The sequence below is a fragment of the Panthera tigris genome, chromosome E3, assembly GCF_018350195.1.
Source record: "Panthera tigris isolate Pti1 chromosome E3, P.tigris_Pti1_mat1.1, whole genome shotgun sequence".
NCBI classification, from domain to species: Eukaryota; Metazoa; Chordata; class Mammalia; order Carnivora; family Felidae; genus Panthera; species Panthera tigris.
In genome coordinates this window covers 8563662-8588839 of record NC_056675.1, presented here as the reverse complement: position 1 = coordinate 8588839, position 25178 = coordinate 8563662, and the positions used below count along the sequence as shown (strand labels likewise).

The 25178-nt window shown below is 50.1% G+C and overlaps 1 protein-coding gene and 2 non-coding genes across 8 annotated transcripts in view; 2 read left to right on the top strand and 1 right to left on the bottom strand.

Annotated features, from left to right (window-relative positions):
- The window catches only part of CUX1 (cut like homeobox 1), a 365770-nt gene that overhangs the window by 331219 nt on the left and 9373 nt on the right, over positions 1–25178 (bottom strand). The gene's annotated exons all lie outside the window — the stretch shown is intronic.
- On the top strand, positions 13615–13688 carry TRNAR-CCU. The gene has a single exon. It is a non-coding gene; the product is annotated as a tRNA-Arg (tRNA).
- TRNAR-CCU lies at positions 16196–16268 on the top strand. The gene has a single exon. It is a non-coding gene; the product is annotated as a tRNA-Arg (tRNA).

Genomic DNA, 25178 nt, shown 5'->3' with positions numbered 1-25178 from the left:
GATACGGACTTCCTGAGTTACTGGTTGCTTGAATAGATGTCATAAATACATATATTTGTAGGGAAATATCCAAAGGAAATGAATCACAACGTTCACGGTATAGGACTCTGGTAGTGGGATTATGGGTGATCGACACAGGGCTACCCCCCACCCCCCGGACATGTGCAAATCTCACGCATGCTCCAAGGCCCAGCAGGACCATTACCACCACTCAGGACCTTCTGTCCACCCAGCCCCCTAGCACTGAGCTCCCAGCCCTATGCCTGGCTCATCCTCCTGCAGTGAAGGCAGGAGCTCCTGGACGCACAGCCAGTACCTGAACGAGCTCTGAAGCCCCAGTATCTGGCGCAGAGCCAGGCAGTTCGTTAAATTCAAAACATCTCAGTCCCAAAAGACTGGGGCGACAGTGGGTTGCAAATGTTGACCCCTGTTAACTGGCCCTAAACACTAACCCACTGAATGTGGAAGCCGATCTTCCACGTAGAGAATCAACTACTACAGAGTTTCAGATGATCGGCACAAGCGAAAGGAGGGGAATCCGAGACACACACAATGATCCGCCAGGACAGAAACGGGATGATCAGGAGCACAGGTTCCACTACCAGGTGGATGCAGCCGAAGTCCAACATTCAAACTCCCACCGCCGGCAGGAACGAGGCAGGGCACACCCTCGCGCAAGCAGAATCGGTCAACACGAGGCACGAGCCTACCTCCTCCTGCAACCAAGCCCAAGTGGCCAACTCTAAAGCAAGTCAGAGCCTCGAACATCCGGAGACTCAGGATTTTGAGTCAGAGGAACTAGCACAACGCCTGGGTCGTAGCAGTAACTAGCCCGGGACCCTAGGGCAGGTGCAGCAGCAAAGGACCTGGGGCAGAGTTCTGAGTCAAAGCCCCTCTCCTCCCGTGACGCCCACAGACTGACTCAGTAGGGTGCCACACGGTAGAAACTCCTTCTTCACACGGTTGCTTTCTTTGTTTGAGGTATGATGTTGGGTATATGGTGCTTAAAAAAAAAATACGGGGCGCCTGGGTGGCGCAGTCGGTTAAGCGTCCGACTTCAGCCAGGTCACGATCTCGCGGTCTGTGAGTTCGAGCCCCGCGTCAGGCTCTGGGCTGATGGCTCGGAGCCTGGAGCCTGTTTCCGACTCTGTGTCTCCCTCTCTCTCTGCCCCTCCCCCGTTCATGCTCTGTCTCTCTCTGTCCCAAAAATAAATAAAAAACGTTGAAAAAAAAATTTTTTTTAAATAAAATAAAAATAATAAACACGTTATCTTTTAGAGATATACTGAAATATTTACGGGGAAGTACGATGTCCTTTCCAAAATTCAAGTAAGTGGGGGCAGAGATGAAACCGGGCATAATGTTAGGTCCTAAGTTTGTAAAGCTGGTTGAAGGGTAGGAACACGGAGGTTTCGTTCTAGTTGCCTCTCTATTTTGGGGTCCGTCTGAAATTTTTCTTAAGTGCACTTCAAAATACCAGGCAGCAGCAATGCTAACTTCTTCAAGGACAGTTGGTAACACATCTAGGGCCTCACCAAAAAAAAAGAAGAAAAAAAGAGGAGGGGAGGAGAGGAAGGAGGTGGGGTGGAGGGAGTAAAAGAAAGAGAAAGGAAGGGGAAAAAAAAATCCACTACTGTCTTTAAGACACTGCCCATAAAGCTTGTGGTAGCAGAAAGAAAAGAGAAAAGAAAAGAAAAGAAAAGAAAAGAAAAGAAAAGAAAAGAAAAGAAAAGAAAAGAAAAAAAAACAAAGAAAAAAGAAAAGAAAAGAAAAGGAAAGAAAAGAAAGGAAAAAAAAAAAAAGAACAGCGTGGCTCACTAAGAGGGGAGTTTATTGAACAAGTAAGTTATCAAATCAGCGGAGAAAACAAGCCATGTCAGTATTAGATCATTAAATCAGCATTCTGGCAAAAAACAATATTTCCAAACGTTCTGATGACAGCTGGATCAAACCCGCCAATACTTGACAGTAATAAATACAGTTCTTTGGGAAGAGAACTAGGGAGTGACCTTACAGTTCCACTGAAATATGCCAAATAAGGGAAGCTCGGAGCTGCAGGAAATGGAAAAGACCAGCTAATATTTGGCAAGCTTCCTTTATGATCAACAAATTAAAATGTTAAGGAAGCAATTTGTTGAGAAAAGATATTTTTAAAAGGAGCTGAATCATGCAGGTTCAGCCCCGGATATGGTCAATTGGTAATTTTAAATCATTTTGTAAAAGTTAATGTTTTCAGCCCCCAGCGATCACATTGAAGACATCACCGAGTTAATCATAGACCCGCCTCCCTCCCAGCTCAGGTGGAGGCAGGGCCACCCGGTCTCCAGCGGCTGGGGCTTGGCTTACCCCCAGTGCACAGTGACTGCAAAGTCAGCTGCCATTGGAGGCGCTTTGACGAGAGGAAGAGAAACACGAATGCAGCCCGAGTCCAGCTTTAGGTTTCCAAAGACACTGGACGCCAATCCATCTTCAATCATTAGCCATCTGACCCACTTTGGATCTAGAAAGCCTAGGGTTACTGGATTTCTTCAAGGGGAAGAAAAAAAAAAAAAAAAAAAGGAGCAGTGTACCGGTTTCCACGATCCAGGAATAAATAGCAAGACGTTCTTGTGATTAAAAAGCCATTCCCATACTAGGGCCCAAGGTGTACCTTCATTAAGCAGCCACGGTTCACATGGTGGGGGGAGTGGGGGAGGGAGGGGACAGACTTTATAAATAGTGGCTCACGTGACTGATAAGTCAATGAAGAAGAAAAAGTCCAGGGAGGGGCCGGGAGGGGGTGCTCTCTTATGCGGGAAGGAACACCAGACCTGCGTCCTGAAGGAAGTAAAACCAACTGAAGCAAACCAAAGTCAGCCTCTGAGATGGAACCCCTGCCACCACTACCCCAAAAACAGAAACTGAAATGCTTCTGGCGACACTTCTGTCCATTTGCTTGGTAACAAGCTGCTTCAGCTTTGTCGTAACCTTGAGGAATCTAGATAACGGCATTTTTTTTTTTTTCTTAAATTCAAGCTCCCTGGTAATGAGTCCTGCTCCTGGGTGTAACAACTGAAACACAGTGTCCAGTGTTCAAAATACTCTGTTCTGGCCCGAGCACCACACTGAGTGGAGGGCCTGGGCTGTGCACTCCGGGCATTCGGTTAAAATGCTGGCCTGGGGCCACAGATGCCTGACCTGACCCCTGAAGGGCCGCACTATCTGGAATGGCCCCGAGTGGCCGACAAGACCACGCCCAGGCAAAGGCTGGCTCCAAGGAAGGGGGCACTCGGCTCCCGTAAGAACCACCAGCACCAAGTGCCCACCACGAGGGACGAGCCTGACTGGAGAAAACACGTAGGGGGGCAAATTCACTGCTGTCCACACGGTTCACCCCAAGTCGACTGAGCTGGAGGTTCCAGAATTTCCCAGGACTTAGTTCTACCAGCTGGCCAAAGGCATCTTACTAGTCCCCACCCAGAATGGAGAAGAGAACTCCCTTCTGTGTTGAAGTTCATTAACAGCTGGCCTCGAGCAAGGGAAGATCGCCTCTGCCACCTTCGGGGTCAGACTAGGGACCCCCACTGCTCCACCGAGACAGAGGTCAGGTCAACAGGTCCTGCAAGGACGTTTCGTGACTTTAGTCCCGTTCCCATAGTCTCCGTGCAAAGCTGGCTAAGGGCCCCGCTGGATACACGACATCCAGGCCACCATGCTCCACGTGGACAAAGGGGACAGGGGCACTCGACCCACCCAAAACACCTGCAGACGCCCACGGAGCCGAGAGGGCCTCCAGGTGCTCACCCGCCCCCGACATTCAGACAACCCGCTCCCGGACTCGGAATCCTCACTTGCTAAGCCAGCCCGGTGAAGCGGGTCTCCGAAAAGCACCCGGAACTACAGCTAAGGGGGGAAAAATCCCCGCGAAAAACCCCCCAGAACACCTCCTTGCAATTATGCAAAGCCATGGGAAGGATGAAGTCATCCTGAGCCAAGTCGAGGTAAGGGGGCGACAGCCCTGTTGGGGCAGAAGTGGGGGGGAGAGGGGCAGACAAGCCCTGTCCACCCCTCACACATTTCAGAGAAGACGGTCCCTCGGCTTAAAGGAGCCGGCGTATTAATCCTCACTGGCTAAATGCCATCTTCTCGCTTCACCTGACTCCCACCTCACTCTGCTTTATTTAATTCAAAACAGCTGATTTCAGAGGTGTTCATCCTCATTTTTCATTCTAGTCCACATCTTTCCAAAAGCTGACTATTAAGAGCGGTGAAAGGCCTTTCTGTGTTGAAAACATCTTTTATGTGTTGAAAGTGGATGAAAGCCATGCATTTTGACTCCTGGAAAATAAAAAATAAATAAATAAATAAAATTTTTTTTAAAAAGCACTTCTTTTTATTCCTACGGATATTTCAAAAATGACATTTACTGAATGCTATGCCTATAATATGCGAGGCACCGCGGGAGGCGCGGGAGCGTCAGAGCCCTGCACAGCCCCTGCGCTGCCGAAGGCCTCCAAGAGGCGCCAAACGAGGACCCAGGCGACTGACACCGGGTGCAATGAGAGCAGAAACCCGGGGCAGGCCCGGAGGGCCCGGGGGCCTTAGAGGAGGGCAGATTCTGTCTGCTGGAGGGGATCGGAAGGGCTCCGGTCAAACAGAAACAGGAACTGGAGCTGGGCAGGGCTTGAGAGGCTGGGGGAGAAGGACGGGAGAGGGTGCTCCCGGGAGAAGACAGAGGCATGACCGAGGAGGGCCGGTTCAAAGGCCCAGGGGCCTGGTACAGCCGGCACGTGTGGGAGTCGAGGAGGTGGAGGTCAAGGAGGATGAGGCCTGAGGAGGGATCCCTGAGTTAATTTGGCTTCAGGAAAGCAGTTTCGGTTTGACACTGAAGAAGGGCCCAGAAAGAACGAACAGGAAAGCTCATAAGCTTCTTCTCGCGGGGGGTCCGGAGGAGGCTTTCCCTCAAGGGCCCGAGCAACAGTGGCTACGGCAGCGTGACCGGCTGCCCCACAGTCGTGGAAACTGGAGAAACGGTTGAACTTCATCTAACTGGGGCAACTTTTGAAGTCACTAACCACAAGGAGGAAGCATTCCCTTCGGGCCTGCAGGAAACAGATTGCATTGCTGCGTCTGTCCCGGCTCGGAGAGGCCCAGCCTTCTCAAGGCTTTCCTAAGACCCGTCTGCTCGGGCCATCCTTCTGCGAAGCCCGCCTCCTTCCCACATCCACGAGCCTTCTTGACGGGCCCGTTTTTAGAGCCTTCAATTAGAGAATGGGAAACAGCGGCCTGGGTAAACAATTAAGGGCAGGGAGGAGAATGGATGGACACACAACTCTAATGAGGTAAACAAATTGCAACCGTGGAATAACATTCTAGTCATTACGTATCGTGACAACTTAAAGCTTACTGGTTACTTGCACGCTTCCTGCTGACCCAAGCTGTTTCTCACACGGCGGGGGGGAGAACACGGAGAAGGCGCCAGACTCAGTGTTGGAACTTAAATTATAAAAGCCCTGCGGGAACACTGAGGACTCTCCCACTGTGCCACCTGCAGGTGCCCTAAGCCTCGTGAGTTCGAGCCCCACGCTGGGCATAGAGATTACTTAAATAAAATAAACTTTAAAAAAAAAGGTGGGGGGGAAGGAGAGAAAACGGAGAGGGAGGATTGTATCGCAATCCAAAGTGAGTCTGTTTTTAGTCCTTTTGAGCATGTGTGCGTGTGAATAAAAACGGGTGGGAGCACGTTGCTGCGAATGAGGTGCCATTTCTTGGTCCAGCAAGGGTGCAGGGTTAATAATAGCTCCTGTTTACAGAGCGGCTCCCTGCCGGCACCTCACATCTACCCCCTCGTTTTGTTTTTGTAACCACCCAGCCAAGAAGGTCTCGCCTGGTACAGGTGAGGGAGGTGAGGGTGTGCGGCCAGGCAACCAGTAAGCAAGGCAGGCAGGACTGGAAGCCGCGCCCCCGCCTCCCAGCACAGCCAAGGCCCCGACGGTAAGGAGACGGCTGTTCTCGGCAGTTCCTGAAGCAGCTCTGAAGACAATCCCAGCATGTGCTTCCCATGTGTCACTCACTGGCAGCCTGGCTGGGAGCAGCTCCCAAAAGATTGCTGTGAAAGACAAAACTGGTGTTTCCTACAAAACCGGTGTCCTCGTAGAAAGCCTCAGCCCGTCCATAAATTCGGGCCTCTTGAAAACGTGTGAGTTCCAGGTTAATGTGGCAGACCGACACATGCGTCATCTACTGCGCCCTCCGCAGCAGTAAGGTCTGAACTCACAGGACACAGAGGAGAAGGGAGGGAGCAAAAGGGAAACCCCCGAACGTGAGGGGCTGGAAGGTGGCTGGACCAGCCACACCGCAGCCTCAAGAGAGCAGAGGAAGCTTACGGCCTGACCTCAAGATGGGACCCAATATGCAGTAAGGTCATCTGTTCCACAGACCTTGGACAGGGAGCGGCAGGGGCTTGGCAAGGTGGGGCGCAAGGTGGGCAAAATGCCATTCAGAGGGGCAGGCAGACCCCTCCCCCACCTCAAGCAGCCTGGGACCTCCCCCCACCTCACCCCCATCGGCAGAAGACTGAAATTGCTCTCCGCCACATGCAGGGGGACTGAGTGAACATCCCAGGCCCTTCCCCAGCCTGGGCACTGGAAAACCGGCAATCAGCTGTCTCGCCCCCAACCTCCCCTCCCTGCAGGGAAACCAAGGGCCTCTTGCTAAAGAAACTGTCAACTCAAAAGAAAAGAGCCACAGACACTGACACATCAGGGACTCCCCCCCCCCAAAAAACACCTGACTGATCTCTTACAGGGAAGGCCACCACCTGTCAACTGTCCCCAACCCTCCCCCCCCCCCCCCACTCTATATAAGCATGCTGATGCCTTGCTCTTAAGTATGGACAGATGACAGAAATGTCACCAGGTATTTGACGAAACCTCTAACTGGGACCAAGACAAAGAGGAAAAAAAAAAAGAAAAGAGACGAATCAACAGAAGGGATAAATAAAATTGGCCCAGTCACACAACTGGGTACGAACATCAGAGAAAATAGAGACCACATTTCCTGCAACATCACAGATGAATCTCCGTGACACGACAGTCAAAAAAGTAAGTGCCAGCAGTCGGCCAAATGATACCATTTTTACAGAGCTCAAAACCAAGCAAGAGTAAATACCACAGCATATATACATTTGCGATAAACGACATTATTTTAAGGCTATGACATAATAGATACGGAACGGAGGACAGGGGTCGCCTGTCTGGATAAGGAGGCAGAGAAACAGGAGGGAGTCTCCCGGTGGATGCAAATTATTGGGGACGTTCTTGGGTTCAAGAGAGAGGAGGGGAGAGACGTTTGCGGATTTTAGTTACTACCCTTTGTGACCAAAATGTGTTCCATCCAATTGTTTACCGATATTAAGTAAGACGGATTTTTAAAAGTAAAAAAATGAAGAGAAGTCAACGAAGACAAGAGAACTTTTAAAAGAAACCGTGGTGAATGCAGCCGGTGAGATCAAAAAGGACCCTTCGGGTAGGAACGAGAGTAGGGCATAAGAATGTAACATTCAGAGAACAAGAAAGAAAACTCAGAAGTTACAACCCTGACAGATAAAAGTACAGGAAGATTGGACGGTTGAACAGTTCTCCCAGATACATCAAAAAAGACAAAGACATGAAAAATGGAAGGGGAGAAAAATGGCCAGATTCGGCCACGAGGCCCAGCGCCTGCATAACGAGTTCTGGAGGACAGAGAACGAGACCCACCCCGAGGAGAACCGTCAGGATCCCGGAGAACAGGAGGCGAAGATCAGGTCTGTAAACGGTGTCACAGAGAATCGGCCAAGGACGGGGAACGAGACTGTCCTTGACCAGGGGAGCCACGTCTTTGACTTGCGAGGGTGGGATTCTAGAATTCTATGCTCGGCAACCACCTTCATCAGGAAGCTACTGGAGGAGATTCCCCGAATGAGAGAAAGACAAAATCGCAGAATTCAGGAGACAGGGATCCAAAGCAGGAGGGGGAAAGGGTGGCCCAAGATGATGGGGAAGGGGACCAGGAGGAAAGTGGGGGGCCCTGTGCCAGGCAGCAGCCCGTCCCAGCAGGAGAAGGACAAGGGACCAGGAGGGGGCTCCCAAAGAAAAGATGAACCCCTACCTACCTGATGTTTTAAGAGATACGTGTTGCTGGAAAAGAGTTTGGGGGTAAATTAGACCTTGTACACAGAAACTCCTATGTCCATAGTCGTAGCTATCCAAATGCCCAATACTCGAAAATCGGTTGAGCAGAGAAACAGGGCCACTCTGCAGGGGCCCCATGGTGAGGCCTCCACCGCACCTGCCGGTCCCAGTCCCACGGCACCCCCACCAGCAAGCAATGCCCACGCTGAAACCTGGGGACCAGGTGCAGAAGCCAGCTGCGTAGACAGAGAACAGTTCCAGGGTGCAGGTGCTGACGGTGGGGAGAGGTGGGCAGGGGGCCGGGGCTGGTCCTTTTCTCATACTGATAGAATCGGGGTAAAAACTGAAAATAAAGTGCTTTGAAAGAAAGAAAACCTGCAAAAACAATGACTACCGTTAGGCCGTTTTTATTTTAAAATGAAATACATTCAAAAGGACGGACAACCCTCTTTTGTTTTCTTTTTCTGGTTCCTTCAACAACTCCACACTGTGATAACCATAAGGATCACACGAAGAGTGTTTATTCTGCCTTCACAACTGTTTTTCCTCCCAAGCTTCTCATCCCTTACCCTTTCCTTTTTTTTGTTTTTGTTTTTTTTAATTTTAGTTATTTTTAGGTAAAGTCTATGCCGGTGTAGGGCTCAAACTCACAACCCAAAAGATCACGGGTTGCACACTCCTCCAACTGAGCCAGTCAGGTGCCCTCCCTGACCATTTTCTTAAAAAACTTTTAAGTGTTTTTTTTATCTATTTTGAGAGAGAGAGAGAGAGACAGAGTGAGCAAGGGAGGGGCAGAGAGACAGGGAGGGAGAGAATCCCAAGTTGGCTCCGCACTGTGAGCACGAAGCCCGATGTGGGGCTCGAACTCAGGAATCGTGAGATCATGACCTGAGCTGAAACCAAGAGTCGGACGCTTCACAGACTGAGCCGCCCAGGCGCACCCCCGCCCCCCCCACCCCCTAACCATTTTCTCAAGGCAGAACCTAGGAGCTCTGCTCCAACCTGGGCTGGAAATGTCAGGTGGAGGGGGCTCCCAGCCTCCCACTTCCCCAGAGGCTGCCGGGAGCTGCTGGGACCGAAAGCCCAGGAGGCCCTTCCTGTAGCCCCGGGCCCAGCCAGGCACCCGGGAGCACCTAAGTCGCAGGGGAGCCTCGAGCCCCTACCAGGCACGGAATTCTTTTTCCTTATCCTCCAAGATTTCTCCCCAGTAAACTTTCTGACTTTGCTCCTGAAATCCCTAGGGGCTGCTGCATGTTCTGTAAAACGATTTCACCATTTCCTCCAAATTTTGTCTTCCTCTTACATACCTAAAAGTCAGACCCAAGTGCGCTTTATAGGAACTGCCTACATTCAAAATTCAGGCAACAGTGCCAGTCCGTTAGAGATTACATGATCCAGGAGGGAGGGAACGCTAATATTAGCCACTCTGCCCCTCTCCCGTCCCCCCACGGCGGCTCCCCTTCAGAAAAGGACAGGGCTGACTACATAACAGCCCAGATCTGCCGCCAAGGAAGAAACACCTACTTGGAAACAGCCCTCCAGATCCTGGCCAAGAAAACAAAACTCAGAGCCTGACACGTAAGTCACATGGCAAGCTGCTGGGTCCTGCTGGTCGCTGTCAGCAACCACCAGAGACAAAAAAAAAAAAAAAAAAAACCAAAAGATGCCTTGCACGTTGCTCTACACGTGCTCCCTTTTCTATCTGCTGTGCATTCGAGAAGCTGCTAGGATGGGTTGTTCTCATCCTTCGAGGTATGCACATTCCCCAGGCACACAGCCTCGCCGTACCGACACGGTCACTTCTGAACAAAACTGGGCCCCCGGAGAGACCCAGCAGGCCAAGAAAACAGGAGGAGAAAATTCAATCACTAGTCCCAACCGACACCGGAGAATCCTTTGGCCATCTGGATCTGAAAGGACTTCCACTTTCAAAGTCCTCCTCTCCGTAGGAAGTTTGCCACCAAATATTAAAAGCCCCAGGTGCCAAGTACGGCATGACTCACGTTTTTCATTTGCCCGCTGAACATCTGACGTGGAAGTTGCTCACGCCCAGGAGCAGGCTTTTGCCTTAAAAATGCAATTATTCAAACTGAATTGGGTCTAATGTGGAAGCAGATATTTTTAATCTTCTAAGGCAGAACAGTCTTTGGGGGAAAAAAGCGTGAAAGAAAAATACCAACGCCACAACATCAGTACGTACCCGGTGAGCCAGACGGCCCAGGCATCCCTGCCGCCCTGACGACAGGACATCTCGGTCTGGGTTACTACCACTATTAGTCTTTTCAGAGAAGGCGGTCTCTTCCGGTGAGCTGCCTCCCCCGTAACACCTTCCTTGACTTTTTCAGGCTAAACCAACCAAGGATCGTGGATCAGGCACCGTCCTAAGCGGAGTCTTAACAAAACCCTTACGAAGTGAGAGTGGTTTTACTATCACCCTTGTACAGAGGAAGCAGGTTAAGGGCCCAAGGTCACACGGCTCATAAATGGAAGAGCAAAGGTTCCACGTCAGGAGGGTCGGCCGCCCAGGCCAGCGTGCCCTCAGCCGGCAGGGCAGGCAGCTGACGGCTTCTGGGCGCATCCAAAGGCAGGCCACCCAGAAAACCCCACGTTCTCACACCGAGAGCCACCATTTCCAGATGACGGAACAGCATGGGCCCGGCACAAGGAGCGAAGAAAGGCGCCCCAAAGTTCAACTTCCAAGTGAGTGTCTTCGGTCTCGGCCCCGACGTTTGCTACAGCGCAGGAGAAAATACGCCTCCTCCACAGGGATGGTCGGCACAGAGGTCTAACCAGAACCTAACTTAATCACTTAGTGGCTCGGGCTAAGCATAATGAAGGTTAGTGCCGAAATCCGTCCCGCATCCATACATTCCTCAACAGTCTGCATGCAGAAACTGCCCCCGCACGACACAGCCCGGGGCCTGCAATTCTTTTCTCTTTCTGGTCTTCTGCTCCCAAGTGGACAGCCAGTCCTACCTCGAGGATGTCCCTTGCCTTCTTCCGATTTGTTCTTTTAACGTGTTAGGACCTTGAGAAGCAGATGATCGATACTATTAGAAGCGTGTGTACAAGAGGAGCTGGGTGGAAGCGAGGCTTGGGAGGGGGCAAGAGAGGCGCCCTTGGAGAGCCATCCCCTGGCAGCTCAGCCCCCTGACTGCTGCTACCTGTGTTCTGGAAAGCTCATCGGAGCAGATAAGGGAAGCATCATTCTCTTAAAATATGAATTAAATAAAACCAACCCTCCCTTTTAAGGATCTAGCCCAGTGCTTCTCAAATTTTAATGTGTCTATGAATCACCTGGGGAATCTCATAAAAATGCAGATTCTGACTCAGGAGGTCTGGCTGGGGTCTGACATTCTGCACTTCTAACAAGCTCCCAGGGGATGCCAAAACGGGTTTGTGGACCTCTTTGAGTAGCGAGGGTCTACGCTAGAACAGCGCTGTCCAGCAGAAACATAATAGACCCATTTTAACTGTTCTCGCAGTTAGCCCCAGGTCTAGCTAGCTGGCCTCCTCCAAGCCGTCTCCCAGAATTCCTGGGTGTTAGCTGGGAAGTGATCAGAATTTTAGCTGTGCATGAATTTTAGTTGGATATTCAACCACTGTCAATTCATAATTAGTCCATACTGTACCCTATTCCTATCATGAGAAACTTTTAAAAGGCACCAATACTCACCCCAAACTAGCAGAATCAGAATCCCTGAGGGTGGCCCATGCCCAGGGGGATCTGCGGCCCAGGACATCAGAGGCAGGTAGCCCCAGGAAAACAGGTGTGGCTGGAGAGAAGACCCCGAGGTTGCCTAAGGGGCCTCAGTGCACCCCCTCAAGCCCTCTACCCACCAAACTCAGTGACTGACAAGCTGTGGCCTAACTCTCCCCCCTCAGGGGCAAGGGATCAGCTAATACCCTGAGGCCCAGGCCGAGGGGATCAGGGGTCACAAGGAAAAACAGTCTGAAGGAGAGGGAACACTAGACAAAAGAAATCAACCAGCCCAGCAACCTGCACAGACGAAGCAGAGTTCATGGATCCGAACTGAAACGGATGCAGCCCAAACGAGCAGAGAGGAGAGAGACGGGCTGGTGTTAATAGGACAGAGATACTGACTTTAGAAACGGAGAGGAAAAAATAAATACGGGAGTGGGTCTTAATCATTTCAGGAATAATGTGGATTCTGAATTTCAGGAAAAGAAAATAGATGGCATAATTATAAAATCCAGCAGAGGGAAAAAAAAAAAAAAATCAACCCAATCAAACATTGCAAGGAAAGATACCCTCCCGAAAATAATGGTAAAAAGAAAACATAAAATAATACTCCAGAAGTGCTAATATAATCACAATTACCCTAAATGTATGCCAGTTAAATTCACTAATCAAAGACAGACTCTCAACCTAGGTTTAAAAAACAAGATCCGGGGCGCCTGGGTGGCTCAGTAGGTTAAGTGTCCGACTTCAGCTCAGGTCACGATCTCGCAGTTTGTGGATTCAAGCCCCGCATCAGGCTCTGTGCTGACAGCTCAGAGCCTGGAGCCTGCTTTGGATTCTGTGTCTCCCTCTCTCTCCGCTCCTCCCCAACTCATGCTCTGTCTGTGTTTCTCTCTCTCTCTCAAAAATAAATAAACATTAAAAAAATAAGAAATAAATTAAAAAACAAGATCCCACATCGTGTATCTAAAATAAAACACATTTAAAGCAAAAGGATCTGGAAAGACTGAAAATCTGGAAAGAAGAGAAAAAAGCTTTATCGGGCACACAGAAACTAAAAACAAAAGAATAAACAAAATTACTGTAGCATCAACACAAATAGAATGTAAGGTGAAAAAAACATCATAAAAGAGGAAGAAAGAGGCTGCACAGACACCAGGAAAAGAAACTTAATCAGGAAGATGTAAAGACCGTGCTCGTATGTGCATCTAACAATATAGCCTTAACATTCTATAATAAAACAGCTGTCAAAACTATGGGAAGAAAATTAGCAGAGGCGTAGAAGAATTAAGTACCACAGATAAGCTCAAAATAATACATAGAAAATTCTCTCCTCAAACAAAAAACACATTACTTTTGAGCACATATGGAATATTCCAAGTGCAAATGCCATAGGGTCTCTTAAATATCTATTCCAAAGAAACCGGCATTCACATGAACTATGCTCTCTGGCCATATGCAGTCAAAACAGACATCAACAGAATAAAAAGTCTTTGTTTTGTTTTGTTCTTTGACAGAGAGAGCTCGTGAGCACGCATACCAGCAGGGGAGAGGGGCAGAGAGAGTGACAGAAACTCAAGCTGGCTCCATGTTTAGTGAGGAGTCAGACACGGGGTTCGATCCCACGACCCGGGGATTACGACCTGAGCCAAAATCAAGAGTGGGGCACTCAACGGACTGAGCCAACCAGGCGCCCCCAAGAAGTTTTTGTTTGTTTGTTTTTTGTTTTTTTGTTTTTTTAATGTCAAAAATCCAGGGGCCCTGGCTGGCTCAGTTGGTAGAGCACGTGACTCCTAATCTCAAGGTCGTGAGTTCAAGCTCCACGTTGGGCGTGGAGCCCACGATCAATCAATAAAATAAATGTCAAAAATCTAGGAAAGACATTCAATTAACTAACCCTTGGGTTACAGGGGGACATTACAAAACGAATACAAAATTACAAAGTGAATAAAAATGAAAGCACTAACTGTCAGTTTATGGAGCAGTGCTAAAGCAATTTTTAGAAGAAATATTACGGCTTTCAATACACTCATCAGAAAACGATAAAGAATGTAAACTATTAAAAGCTGAACTTTTTTTTTTAATTTTTTTTAACGTTTATTTATTTTTGAGACAGAGAGAGACAGAGCATGAATGGGGGAGGGTCAGAGAGAGGGAGACACAGAATCTGAAACAGGCTCCAGGCTCTGAGCTGTCGGCACAGAGCCCGACGCGGGGCTCGAACTCACAGACCGTGAGATCATGACCTGAGCCGAAGTCGGCCGCTTAACCGACTGAGCCACCCAGGCACCCCAAAAGCTGAACTTTCAAAAACAGACGTTTGGAACAAAGAGTGCCCTTTAAGAGGAGTGAAATAAAGGAGAAAAATCAGTGACTCAAAAGAAAAAAAAAAGGACAAAGAGGGCAAGAAGGGCAAAAGGCAGTTTTCGTTTAAGAACTCATAAGACAAACCAAACTCTACAGGAGACTGAAAAGAAGTCACAGACACGTTCAGAAATACAGAATCTAGAAAGAAAATGCGAAGCAGCTAGCACTAAAACAACAGATTTACACAAATCATGAAAATATTACGAACACTCATACAAGAATAAGTGTTAAAACCACGATGAAATGGACATATTTCTAGAAAGTTATAAAATGCCCAGATTGGTCTACAAAAGGAAGAGTCAGACTAATAAAGAGAGTGAGACGGTGAACGCCTGCTCGCCACACTCAGTCTCAGGACCCACGGCGGGACAGGGGGAGCCCGATCACGCTGAAGCTACAGGCGTTCCTCATCTCATAGAAATGATCCCAAAACAAGTTTAACCTATTTTACACGAGACCCGTATAGTTTCAATTCCAACTAGATAAGGGTAAGAAAAGTATAGGCCGATTTTATTGGGTAACACAGATGTCAAAACTAGGCATCAAATCCAACCATATTTTAAAATTCAAGACACAGTTGGCCCCACAATGCACTGCATGATCTGGCCTCAAAGCATCCATCACTGTAATGCAATTTATCACATGCATGGACTAAGGGATCAAAATCGCATGGCCATGAATAGATTTTAAGAAAAAGTATTTGCTAAAGGTCAACACCTAATTATTATTTAAAAAAAAAAAAAAAACTCTCAGAAAAGGAAGGGAAAGGGAATCAAGGTAATTGCTTAATCTGTTTAAGGCGTCTACCAAAAATTCCCTTGAGACCAGGAAAGAGCAGGCCACCATCACTAAACCACTATGCGACGGAGTCCTTGAGTTTCTGGCCAACAAAACAAGCCACTCTGGTTCAAGGAGTGGAAGGAAAGGGGTAAACAAAAGAGTCACTTTTTTTGCATATGATATTATCCCCAGGGAAAGGTAACAGAGTCAAGGTAATCAGTAAAACTAGAAAAAGACTCAGCAAGCCTGCCAGTTTCAAAATCGGCAAACAAAACCGGTTGTTTTTCTTCCATACCACAATCATCAATCAGAAGAAAAAAAAAATGTTTTTAAATAAGACACTGGTCACGACACCACAAAACTGTAAAGGACTAGAAATTAAATAAAGATTTCACAAAACCTTTTTGGAGGAGGAAGACCTAAATAAATGGAGAAGTATCTTTGTTCAAGGATGGGACAACTTAAAAGGTCTTCATTTCCCCCCTGCCCCCAAATTAACCTGTAGATTTCATCCAAATGCAATAGAGACTCCAGCAGAACTTGAGGGGGAACCAGACAGATATGTGCATCAAAGAACAATAGACCTTGAGTCGCCAAGGTGCTTTGAAAAAGAGCCAAAGAGTTGGGGCGCCTGGGTGGCTCAGTCGGTTAAAGCAGCCGTCTTCGGCTCAGGTCACGATCTCGCGGTCCGTGAGTTCGAGCCCCGCGTCGGGCTCTGTGCTGACAGCTCAGAGCCTGGAGCCCGCTTCAGATTCTGTGTCTCCCTCTCTCTCTGCCCCTCCCCTGTTCATGCTCTGTCTCTCTCTGTCTCAAAAATAAAAAAAAAAAAAAACAAAAAAAAAAAAGTTAAAAAAAAAAAGAAAAAGAGCCAAAGAGGATAAATTCACGTGATCAGAAATTAAAACGCATATAAAGCCACCGTAAAATGGTGTGGTGCCAGTGCAAGAAGAAACAAATAGGGGGCAGAACAAAAGAATGACCCTAGAAGCATCCCCACGTGTATACGAGGCCCTGACGTACAAGAGACGCAGCTCCCAAAATCACAGGGTAGGAGACAAAACTGTTTAGCAATGTTGGAAAACCTGGCTACCTCTCTGTACAAAAACCATTTCCAACCTAAAGATCTAAACGAGGAAGACCAATGTTTGATGGTTATGTGACATAGCCATCAAAATACGAGTATCTTTGGGGCACCTGGCTGGCTCACTTGGTAGAGCATGAGACTCCTGATCTCAGGGTTATGAGTTCAAGCCCCACGTTAGGCATAAAGATTACTTAATAAACTTTAAAAGAGAAAAAAAAGACATGGGGCCCCTTGGGTGGCTCGGTCGATTGGGCACCCAACTTCAGCTCAGGTGACGATCTCACTGTTTGTGGGTTTGAGCCCACAGTTCAGAGCCTGCAGCCTGCTTCGTTTGGATTCTGTGTCTCCCTCTCTCTCTGCCCCTCCCTGGCTTGTGCTCAGTCTCCCTCTCAAAAATGAAAACCAACCAAAAATGAATTAGAAAAGAATTCATTTTTAAAGAAGCATTAAAGAAAAAAAGTACATGATTATCTTCGTGATTCCGAATGGGGAAAGATGTTCTCAAGAGGGAAATCACACACCAAACATGAGAGGGAAAATCGGATAGATTGGAGTTCATCAAAATTAAGTTTTTTTACGTATCGAAGGACACTACAGGCAAGTCAACAAAAGAGACTGGGAAAGATCATTTGCAACAGCAAAAACCAACAAAGGATTAGCATGCAAAACATACAAAGAACTCTTACAAATCAACAACAACAAAAAAGTAAATCATTAAAAAAAAAAAAAAAACAAAATACTATATGACCAGACAATTTACAGAAGGGTAAATCTGAAAATCTTAGAAATATAAAAGAGGTAGGTAACAAGTATGAACCTTCCCGGTGATTAGAGAAGAATCACACAACGCTGAAGTACCACTTTAAAACCATCAGAATGGCAAAAAGTCTCCAGGAAGTGCTGACACGAACGTGGAGAGAGCAGTGGTGCCTCTGCTCTGGGAAGCAATCTGGCAGCACTTAGTGAAATTAACAGCCCTTTTCACTCTGGACGCAGCAACCCACTCCTGGACCAGCCATCATGCCCTGTGCGTTAAGGATGCCAGAGGCACTGGGGTATTAGAGACCACAGTGTGGAGCCACCCCCACGGAAATGGACCCAGAAGCCGGGCGGTGCTAAGAACTGAACTTATGTCCCCCAAATTCATATGCTGAAGTCCTAGCCCTTGAAGTGATGACATCTGGAGGTGGGTCTTTCGAAGGTCATGAGGGTGGGGTCCCCACGATGGCATTAGCAACCTTGTAAGAGACACCAGGGTGCTCCCTCACTCTCTCTCAGGCCCGTCTGTCGCCTGGAGGATACAGCAGTCTGAAAGCCAGGAAGAGGACGCTCACCAGGAATGCAAACTGCAGGCACCTTGACCTTGGACTTTCAGCCTCCAGAGCCGTGAGAAATAAAATGTGTGTTGTTTAAGCCGCCCAGTCTAGGGTATCTTGTTAGATCAGCCTGAGCGAACCAAGACAAGTGGATTCTTCAGATGGAATCCACTGCAGCTATCATGAAGGACGACCAAACTGTGTAGGGATCATGGTCAGATCTCCAAACCAGTGACGAGTGAAAAGGAGGGAGAAAGACGTACAGCACATCACCAGACAGGAGTTAAGCTACTTACACCTACAAAGCAGGGCGCCCCGTTCACAAGAATACAGCTGTGTAGAGGCATACTAAACACCAGCATAGGGCGGGAGGGCCAGCGTCTAGAAATGGGGGTGGAGCCTAAAGGAAGAAAGACTTACTAAGATGAATCATGTGTGCTGTGAACTGATGAGTGATGAGGGTGAGACACACACACACACACACACATACCCCCAGAGGCAGACAGAAAACAGGGGTCTGGATTTTCCTGCCCATCTCGTACAGATCGGTGTTAAAACTCTTACCCTTTGACTTAAGCATTTCAATGTTTAACACCATAAAACAATCGGCAGGATGTTCCTAAACTTGGAAAATTACAACGAACTGGGTTGGTGACGGCCCTCCGTGTCAATTCCACACCTATCTGAATCGACAGACCCTCGCAGAACACACACACACACACACACACACACACACACACACACACACACACACACAGCTGAAAAAGATTTGGTATTTTGCCTTAACTTCTGGAACCTGTCAATTTCATTCACAATTTACACCAGCTTCTAATTATACTTAACTGAATATTAACCATTCTAATTGCTTAATGCTTTATTGGCTCCATGCAAAGTACCGAGGGACATCTGGCTGGGCAAATGGGACCCTGCCTGCTGCTAGGAGAGACAGCTTGGAGCACACACTCCTCCTCATGCTCTCATGTCTACCCTCACCCAGAACCTGAGCATCTCAAAAGCAGGACTACTAAGTCCACACCAGCAAAGCAGCCAAAAGAAACTTTCTACCATCCGGATTTTAACCGTAACACTCCTGTTTCCCATCACAGAAAGTTGGGGGAAGGGTGACTGCAAGACTGAGAGCCCAGGCCCCTTCCACATTCCTGCTCCGCGTCCCCTGCATTGCACACTGTCCTGCCCCCCAACCCCCACCGGCCCGCCAATGCTTAGATTGGTGGCAGCTGGCCCTGGAGCCTCTTTGCCCACAGGCACATTCATGGGCTTTGTCCTGGCTCATCTCCTTTTAGGAGAGAGGCAGCACTTTTCCAGCAGCAACCCCGACATCCCCTGCCTCTCTGGCCAGAACCAAGGGCAACCCCCACCACGCCTGGCCACAGGGAAGGCCCTGCCAGGACAGTTTAGACAAACATCTGGTTTCGCCCCGGTGCGGGGAAGAGTGAGGAGGCAGGCGGGCGCAGAGGGGAGAGACCCCGGGTGGGCCACCAACAGCATCTGCCGTTAGCCAAACACACGGCCTGCTCACGTGTCCATCTGTCTCTCACGCTGGTTCCAAAGTGAGGCAGCTCCACCACGCAAGGAACCCGACGAGGCGGCCGGAGGGAGACCAGAGCGGGAAAAGGTGCAGCGGCCCAGGCATTAGGTGAGCACCTGGAGAACAAACAGGAGCCGCACCCGAGACGTCAAACAGCAGCAGGCTCGGAAACGGGAACTCAGAGTCCCCATATGTGACCCAGCGTTCCTACTCCTGGGCGTGTACCGAGAAAAGCCGAAAACGCTTCGCACAGAAACTTGCACACAGACAGGTGTTCGCAACAGCATTATTCGTAAAAGCCCCAAAGCAGAAACGATCCAAATGCCCATCGTTTATGAAAGGATCATCAGATGTCGTATACCCACACCGCGGGATCTCATTCGGCCATAAAGGAAATGAAGAAGGGATACACACTACGACGTGCGTGAACACAGAAGATAACTACACCGAATGAAAGAAGCCAGACACAAAAGGCCACGTGTTGTAGGGTTCCATTTATATGTGAAATATCCAGAACAGGGAAATCCATGGGGGCAGAAAGTAGAGTGATGGTTACACAGAGCCTCGGGCGGGAAGGGGCAGGGGGAGGCGCAGGGCAGATGCAGGGGTCACGGCTAACAGGTACGCGCCTCTTGCTGGAGGGTGGAAAATGTTCTGGAATTCGACTGTGGTGACAGTTGCACAACATGAGGAACACACCCACAAGCTGAACTGCACACTTTAAAAAGGTGAATACAGTGAATTTTATATGAATTTGATCTTAAAAAACAAAAAGTAACAAATGAGTGCCTGGCTGACTCTGTCTTGATCTCGGGGTGATGAGTTCAAGCCCCAGGCCGAACTATGTCCCCCATGTCTTCGGGGACATAGAGCTTACATTTAAAAAAATTCAGAAATCAAAAAAATAAAAAGTAACAACACAGGTATGGGCTTTGTGTACAGGGAGCTGTCCTCTGAAGCGTGTTCAATAGAAAAAAAAGTGTTCCAAGAGCACTCTGTACCAGGACATCCCCCAACCAAAATGTAAACCTAGTCGTATACTCAAAATGTTTTCAGGTCACGCTGTCCCTTAAAAAACAGAAATCTGTAAGATGTTTAGACATCCTATTGGCCCTCGCCCTAACCCAAATATCAGCCTCAGCTCAAGCTTCCGGAAGCAGGGGCTCCTCGGCCAGCGCATCTGCTCTGTGTACACCCAATGGGGAACACACTGGAAAACTCAGAGACGGCATTAAAAAAAAAAAAAAATCTATTTGAGGTATAAGAATCAGCTTTTGGAAAAACGCCCTAAGCCTCTCAAATAAACAGCAGGCATCTCACAGACACAGGACACTGGCCACTGAATTCCATACGCAGGCACCTCTGTTTCAAGTCCCTTCCGAGGAGCCTCCCGGCGAGAACAGCTGGACGGCAGGTGTGCCTGGGGCAGGGAAGGCAGGCGGGCAGGCGGGCAGCTGTGCCGGGACATGGCGGAAGGGCCCGACCCCCCTCCTCCCTCGTGGGAACGCTGCTTCCCCATTCTGGAAGGGGCTGCACAGCCCCCATTAGGAGATGTGGGTGTTTTAGAGGCAGCCATCAACTCAGGTATTTCTTAGCTAGACCCCTTCCCTCCTCCTAAGGCAGAGTAAAACCACCACCATGTGCAAAGTTGCGGGGGGGGGGGGGGCGGGGCAGACTTTCTGGAAAGTCCACAAACACACACTCTGTCCTGGGGTCTGAGGCTCGGTTTCCTGGTCCCAGAAGCCCTGCATGTGGGTCACCTGGAAATAACACCACCACGCAGTAACCTTTTTAAACCTGCTTCCACCTTCCTTGTTCACCCCAGAGTGGTTCTCACACCTTTTCTTTTCGCTGGAAACCATCTCTTCGGCTCTTTGACACTCCGCGTTCACCTGGGAGCAGCCTCCCTCCCACATCCCAGAAGAATGTCACAACAGGGCCCTCCGCTTCCCCTGGCACCCCAGACTTACAAAGAAGAGTCCTTCCCTTCAACCTGGAAACAAGTTCGAGCCTTTGCATCCCCAAACAACCCTCCCACACCTGCACTTCCCACGCGTCTCACACCCCGCACCTCGCACCTCAGCGGAGGGGTGGGATTGGAAGGCGCCCTGGGCAACCCAGGGGCAGGCGACCTGTCCCTGGGGCGCCGTGGCTCCCATGCTGAACGGGAAGTGGCCCTCCCGATAGCCAGCAGGCATGAACCCCCACCAGTACCTGCCTGACTTGCCACCAGGTATCACGCTATAATTAGTCATTGTAATTGAAGCCGAACGTAATTAATTACATAATTTCGAAGTGTTCAAGTTTAATTCCATTAAAATTACATCATGAAACTGGGGAATTACAAAGGATTACCGACAAAAAGCAAATAGGGATGAATAAAGGAACTCCAGACTGACTCCCTGCACATCTGAGTCACGCCCAACGCTCAAGAACAGGATAGTAGTGACCGCACCTGCCTTTAATAAACCGGTGGGGCCCAGCCAGGCGGCAGGGTGCAAGGGCTGCCTCTCGAAGGGCCAGCCCCAGGTGACACCAGCCTGCCGGACGCCCGGGGTCCGATGGACCCAGAAGGCCCTCCCTGCGCCGCTCCCTGCCCCTCCCCCACTCAGGTTCCTCTGCTGACACCTCGCCCATAGGTGGCCCCTTCTCAGCCAAGGCCACCACGACCCCACGGGCCCTGCCCCAAAATTCCAGGGCCCGGGTTCCGTCTGCCCTCTTCCTTACCCCACGCCCTCGGGCCAGTATCTTCTCTCCTGTCCCTCCCCACCTCTCACCAGAACTGTGCCTTCCACACACCCCTCCCACTGTCTTTACCACCCCTCCCGCCTCACTCTGGTCAGCCCTTCCGATGACTCAGTGGGGCTGCGCGCTGAGGTCCCGTTCTGTCTGCTCCACGGCCCTGGGCACGGGCAATACGTCATGGATGTATTCCGTACCTTCGCTCTCCATCTCCCGGCTAGAAGGTAGGTCCCCTGAAGGCCGGGGTTTCCCCACTGTTCTGGTCATTAGAATGCTGTGCTACAACCCTGCATGGCCCACAGGAGATGAAATCAGTCAAGGGAGCAGGACAGCCAAGGACCATCTTTCCAGGACCCAGGCCTTATAACCCGGACACCTGGGGATACGGGGTGTCCTGCAGTTCATCGAGCAGCAGGGCTGGGGACCCGTTCCTCTTGGCACCCCAGGGGTGATCAGGCACCGTGGAGACACTCTTGAGGAATGAACGAATGGCCCCAACGGTCCGTGCAAAAAAGGAGTCACTCCAAAACAAACCAAACTGCCAGCAACTTCGCTCAAACACGCTGCATTATTTCCAAGCCGGCTGCACCTTGTAGGTTTTCTTTTTAAATTTGTAAAACTTCATTACAAAAAAAGCTGCATCATCCCAAAAAAACCAGACACGCAAAAACAGTCATCTGAATCCAGAGTAGCCTAGAAGCTCCGTTTTTCCATGATAATGTCCTCGACTAAAGTAAGCTGAGATCTAAGGAGTATCACCTGGCCAGACTTCTTCTCTCGGGACAGATGCTCACCCGCAGACCCCTTACAAAGCCAGCCTCTCGCCAAACACACCCCAACAATGCCTTCCATGTGTAACTGAGGACACAGCCCTGGTGTGGCTGGTGCTGGCAGGTGATACTGCACGGATCTGAACCCAGCATCACTGCTGTGCCTCAATCGGCCAGACTCCCAGGGGCTCAGCGAGCGAGGATTTTGTCTTGGCCATCCAGGGTGAAAACACAAATATTAGGCTCTCACAGCAAACTGTTCCCCAACACCAGCTCAGGTCCCATGTCTCAGAGACCAGCCCTGGTTAGGTTCGCGCTCCCCAGCCACCGCAGCTGAACAGGGCACAGCCTCTGGGCCACCAGCTCCTTCCCTCCTTCCCCGTGGCCCAGGTCCCGGGATCAGGCCTCTCTCCTGCCTCCTATTTCCCCAGATCTCTTCCGCCGCCATTTGCTGGATGCACAGACAGGGCACAGAGGATAGCAGGGGACACAGAAAGGAGGGCTACCTTCAGCTCGAGGCCATCACTGCACCCCAGGTACCAACCAGATAAAGTTTGCTGATGGGAAGATTCATTGCCGGCCAAGGAGGATCGGATTACCTTCTCTTTGGTGCTCCATCGCTAGGACCCCATCGCTATGACTCCGAGTCTCAAGGCAGGGGAGGCTCTAGAAAAGTTCTTTCGAGTCTCAAGGCAGGGGAGGCTCTAGAAAGGCTCACAACTCCACCAAGGTCTCCCACAGAAGGTGTCCACCCGCCGAGGTCAACTCAGGTACATACACGTCCACCACCCCAGGCTTCATTTTCATCCCGGGTGACTCACACTAAGTGACTTCCCCACCCCAAACTCATCTCGGGGCTGGGTGGGGGGAGTGGTCCGTGGACAGGGGCCTGCTCCTGAGTCCCCCCACTGCAGCACCTCATCACGAGGACCCTGCGGCTTCTGCAGAGCCGGCCTCGTGAACAGCAGGGATCAGCAGGAAAGCCATGGGCCCAGGAATCAGCTACCGCTCTTGGGCTCCCGGCTTCTCACCTAACCAGCTGGGTCCTCTGGCCTCCTCGGGGCTGCTGTGTGTGCACGATGGGAAAGAAGTTAAGGGCCCACACCGCATCTGCCCCTAGTCAATACTCAGGAAATGATAGCTGTTAGCGTATATTTAACAACAACAACAACAAAACCGGTTTCAGCCTCTGCCTTGTCACCAGTGGTCATAAGACCAGCTATGATAACATGCGATCCACATTACCAGCAGCGACACTGTCCTTCTCTTGCCCCTCGACTGAAACATCACAGGAGTCCGGGCCCCAGGGCCGGGAAGTTAAGATTCAGGCGGGGGTCCCCCAGTTGAGATCGGCTCTCCAGCCCTCCCCACCTCAAATGAGAGGCCAGCCTCTCGACACCGACTGAAAGGCATACAAACCTTCCACCAGCTTCAAACCCCGCGATTCAACTCCTCACCTGTGCCTTCAACGGCAGCCTCTCCACTGAGCTCCGCCCTCCTCCTCCCCAGGGCTCAGCCCCTGAACTCCCACCGGACCTCCCAAATCCCACAGACCCCGCAGGGAACACACCCTCTGCCCCTGGCAGGGGTGGCTCCTCTCCCTCCTCCCCGTCCCTGTGGACACCGCCCCCCCCCCCAGGCTGGGCCCTGGGGTCTGTGGCTCCTCAGATGCCCCTGGCAAGCCTTGCTTCCCCCAAACCCATGCAAATGCTTCTGCAGCCAGACAGTGACGTCACCTTCACAAAAATATCCTAGGTACTTTCTTTGTAAATGAAGAAACAGAGAAAGGCAGGCAGGCTACGGAGGCCACTGCTCCGCCCCGGGGCTGGTCCGAGGCCTCTGCCCAGCTGCACGCCAGGCCCATTTGGCGGCTTCTAGGGGCTGCGCACATTCTCGACCCTTCTCCAGTGCTGACACCCGGACCTTCGGGCCTCCTGCTGCTTGCTTTCTTGTGCACGGGTTGGGTTCTAATCATTACAGTGCGCACTTTCCCCATTCACAGGGGGAAGTTTCCTCCCATTCAGGCCCTGGGCAGAGTCAAAGAATAAATCTCTGTCAGAGGATTGTTCTGCCTAATTCTATTTTTAAAAATGTGGTTTTTTTTTTTTTTTTTTTTATGTTTTATGTACCACAAATACAATTACATATACTTTAACCAACGTACACGTCACTTCGCAAAGACGGAATGGAAATAAACAAGAAATCCATGTTCTGTCGCGATTACGTATATGGCTATCAGTAGCTTTCAAAACACAACCATTTTCTATACCTATCTACTTTGCACAATCCAAAAACGAATCCCGTTTGCTTTCTTAAATGAACTAGCTGAACTAGTCTTAGATCCGAATATATGGGGCTGCCCCCTTGAAAAAGGCCAATGGCTCTCCTGCAGCAGGACTTACAGGTGCATAACAACACAAGGTGCAGAACAGGAGCGTGAATGGTTAAGGAGAGCCGGAAGCTATGGCGGATGCTACGTGGGGTCCATCAGAATCACCAAAGAAGGGAGGCAGACCTTAGAGACCACCAGCCACCCTCCAACTGTTCTGCTGGCAGTGGCGAGGGTGGGGTGGGGGGTCCCCAGTTTGGACTCCCTTCCTCTACAGCCCTCCATCAACTCATAGCACACAGCTCCGTCACAGCCAATGCCAGCGGCCCACTCCCCGAGGATGGGAAGTGCTGGAATCCCAGCCTGCATCACCAGCGCCTGGTGC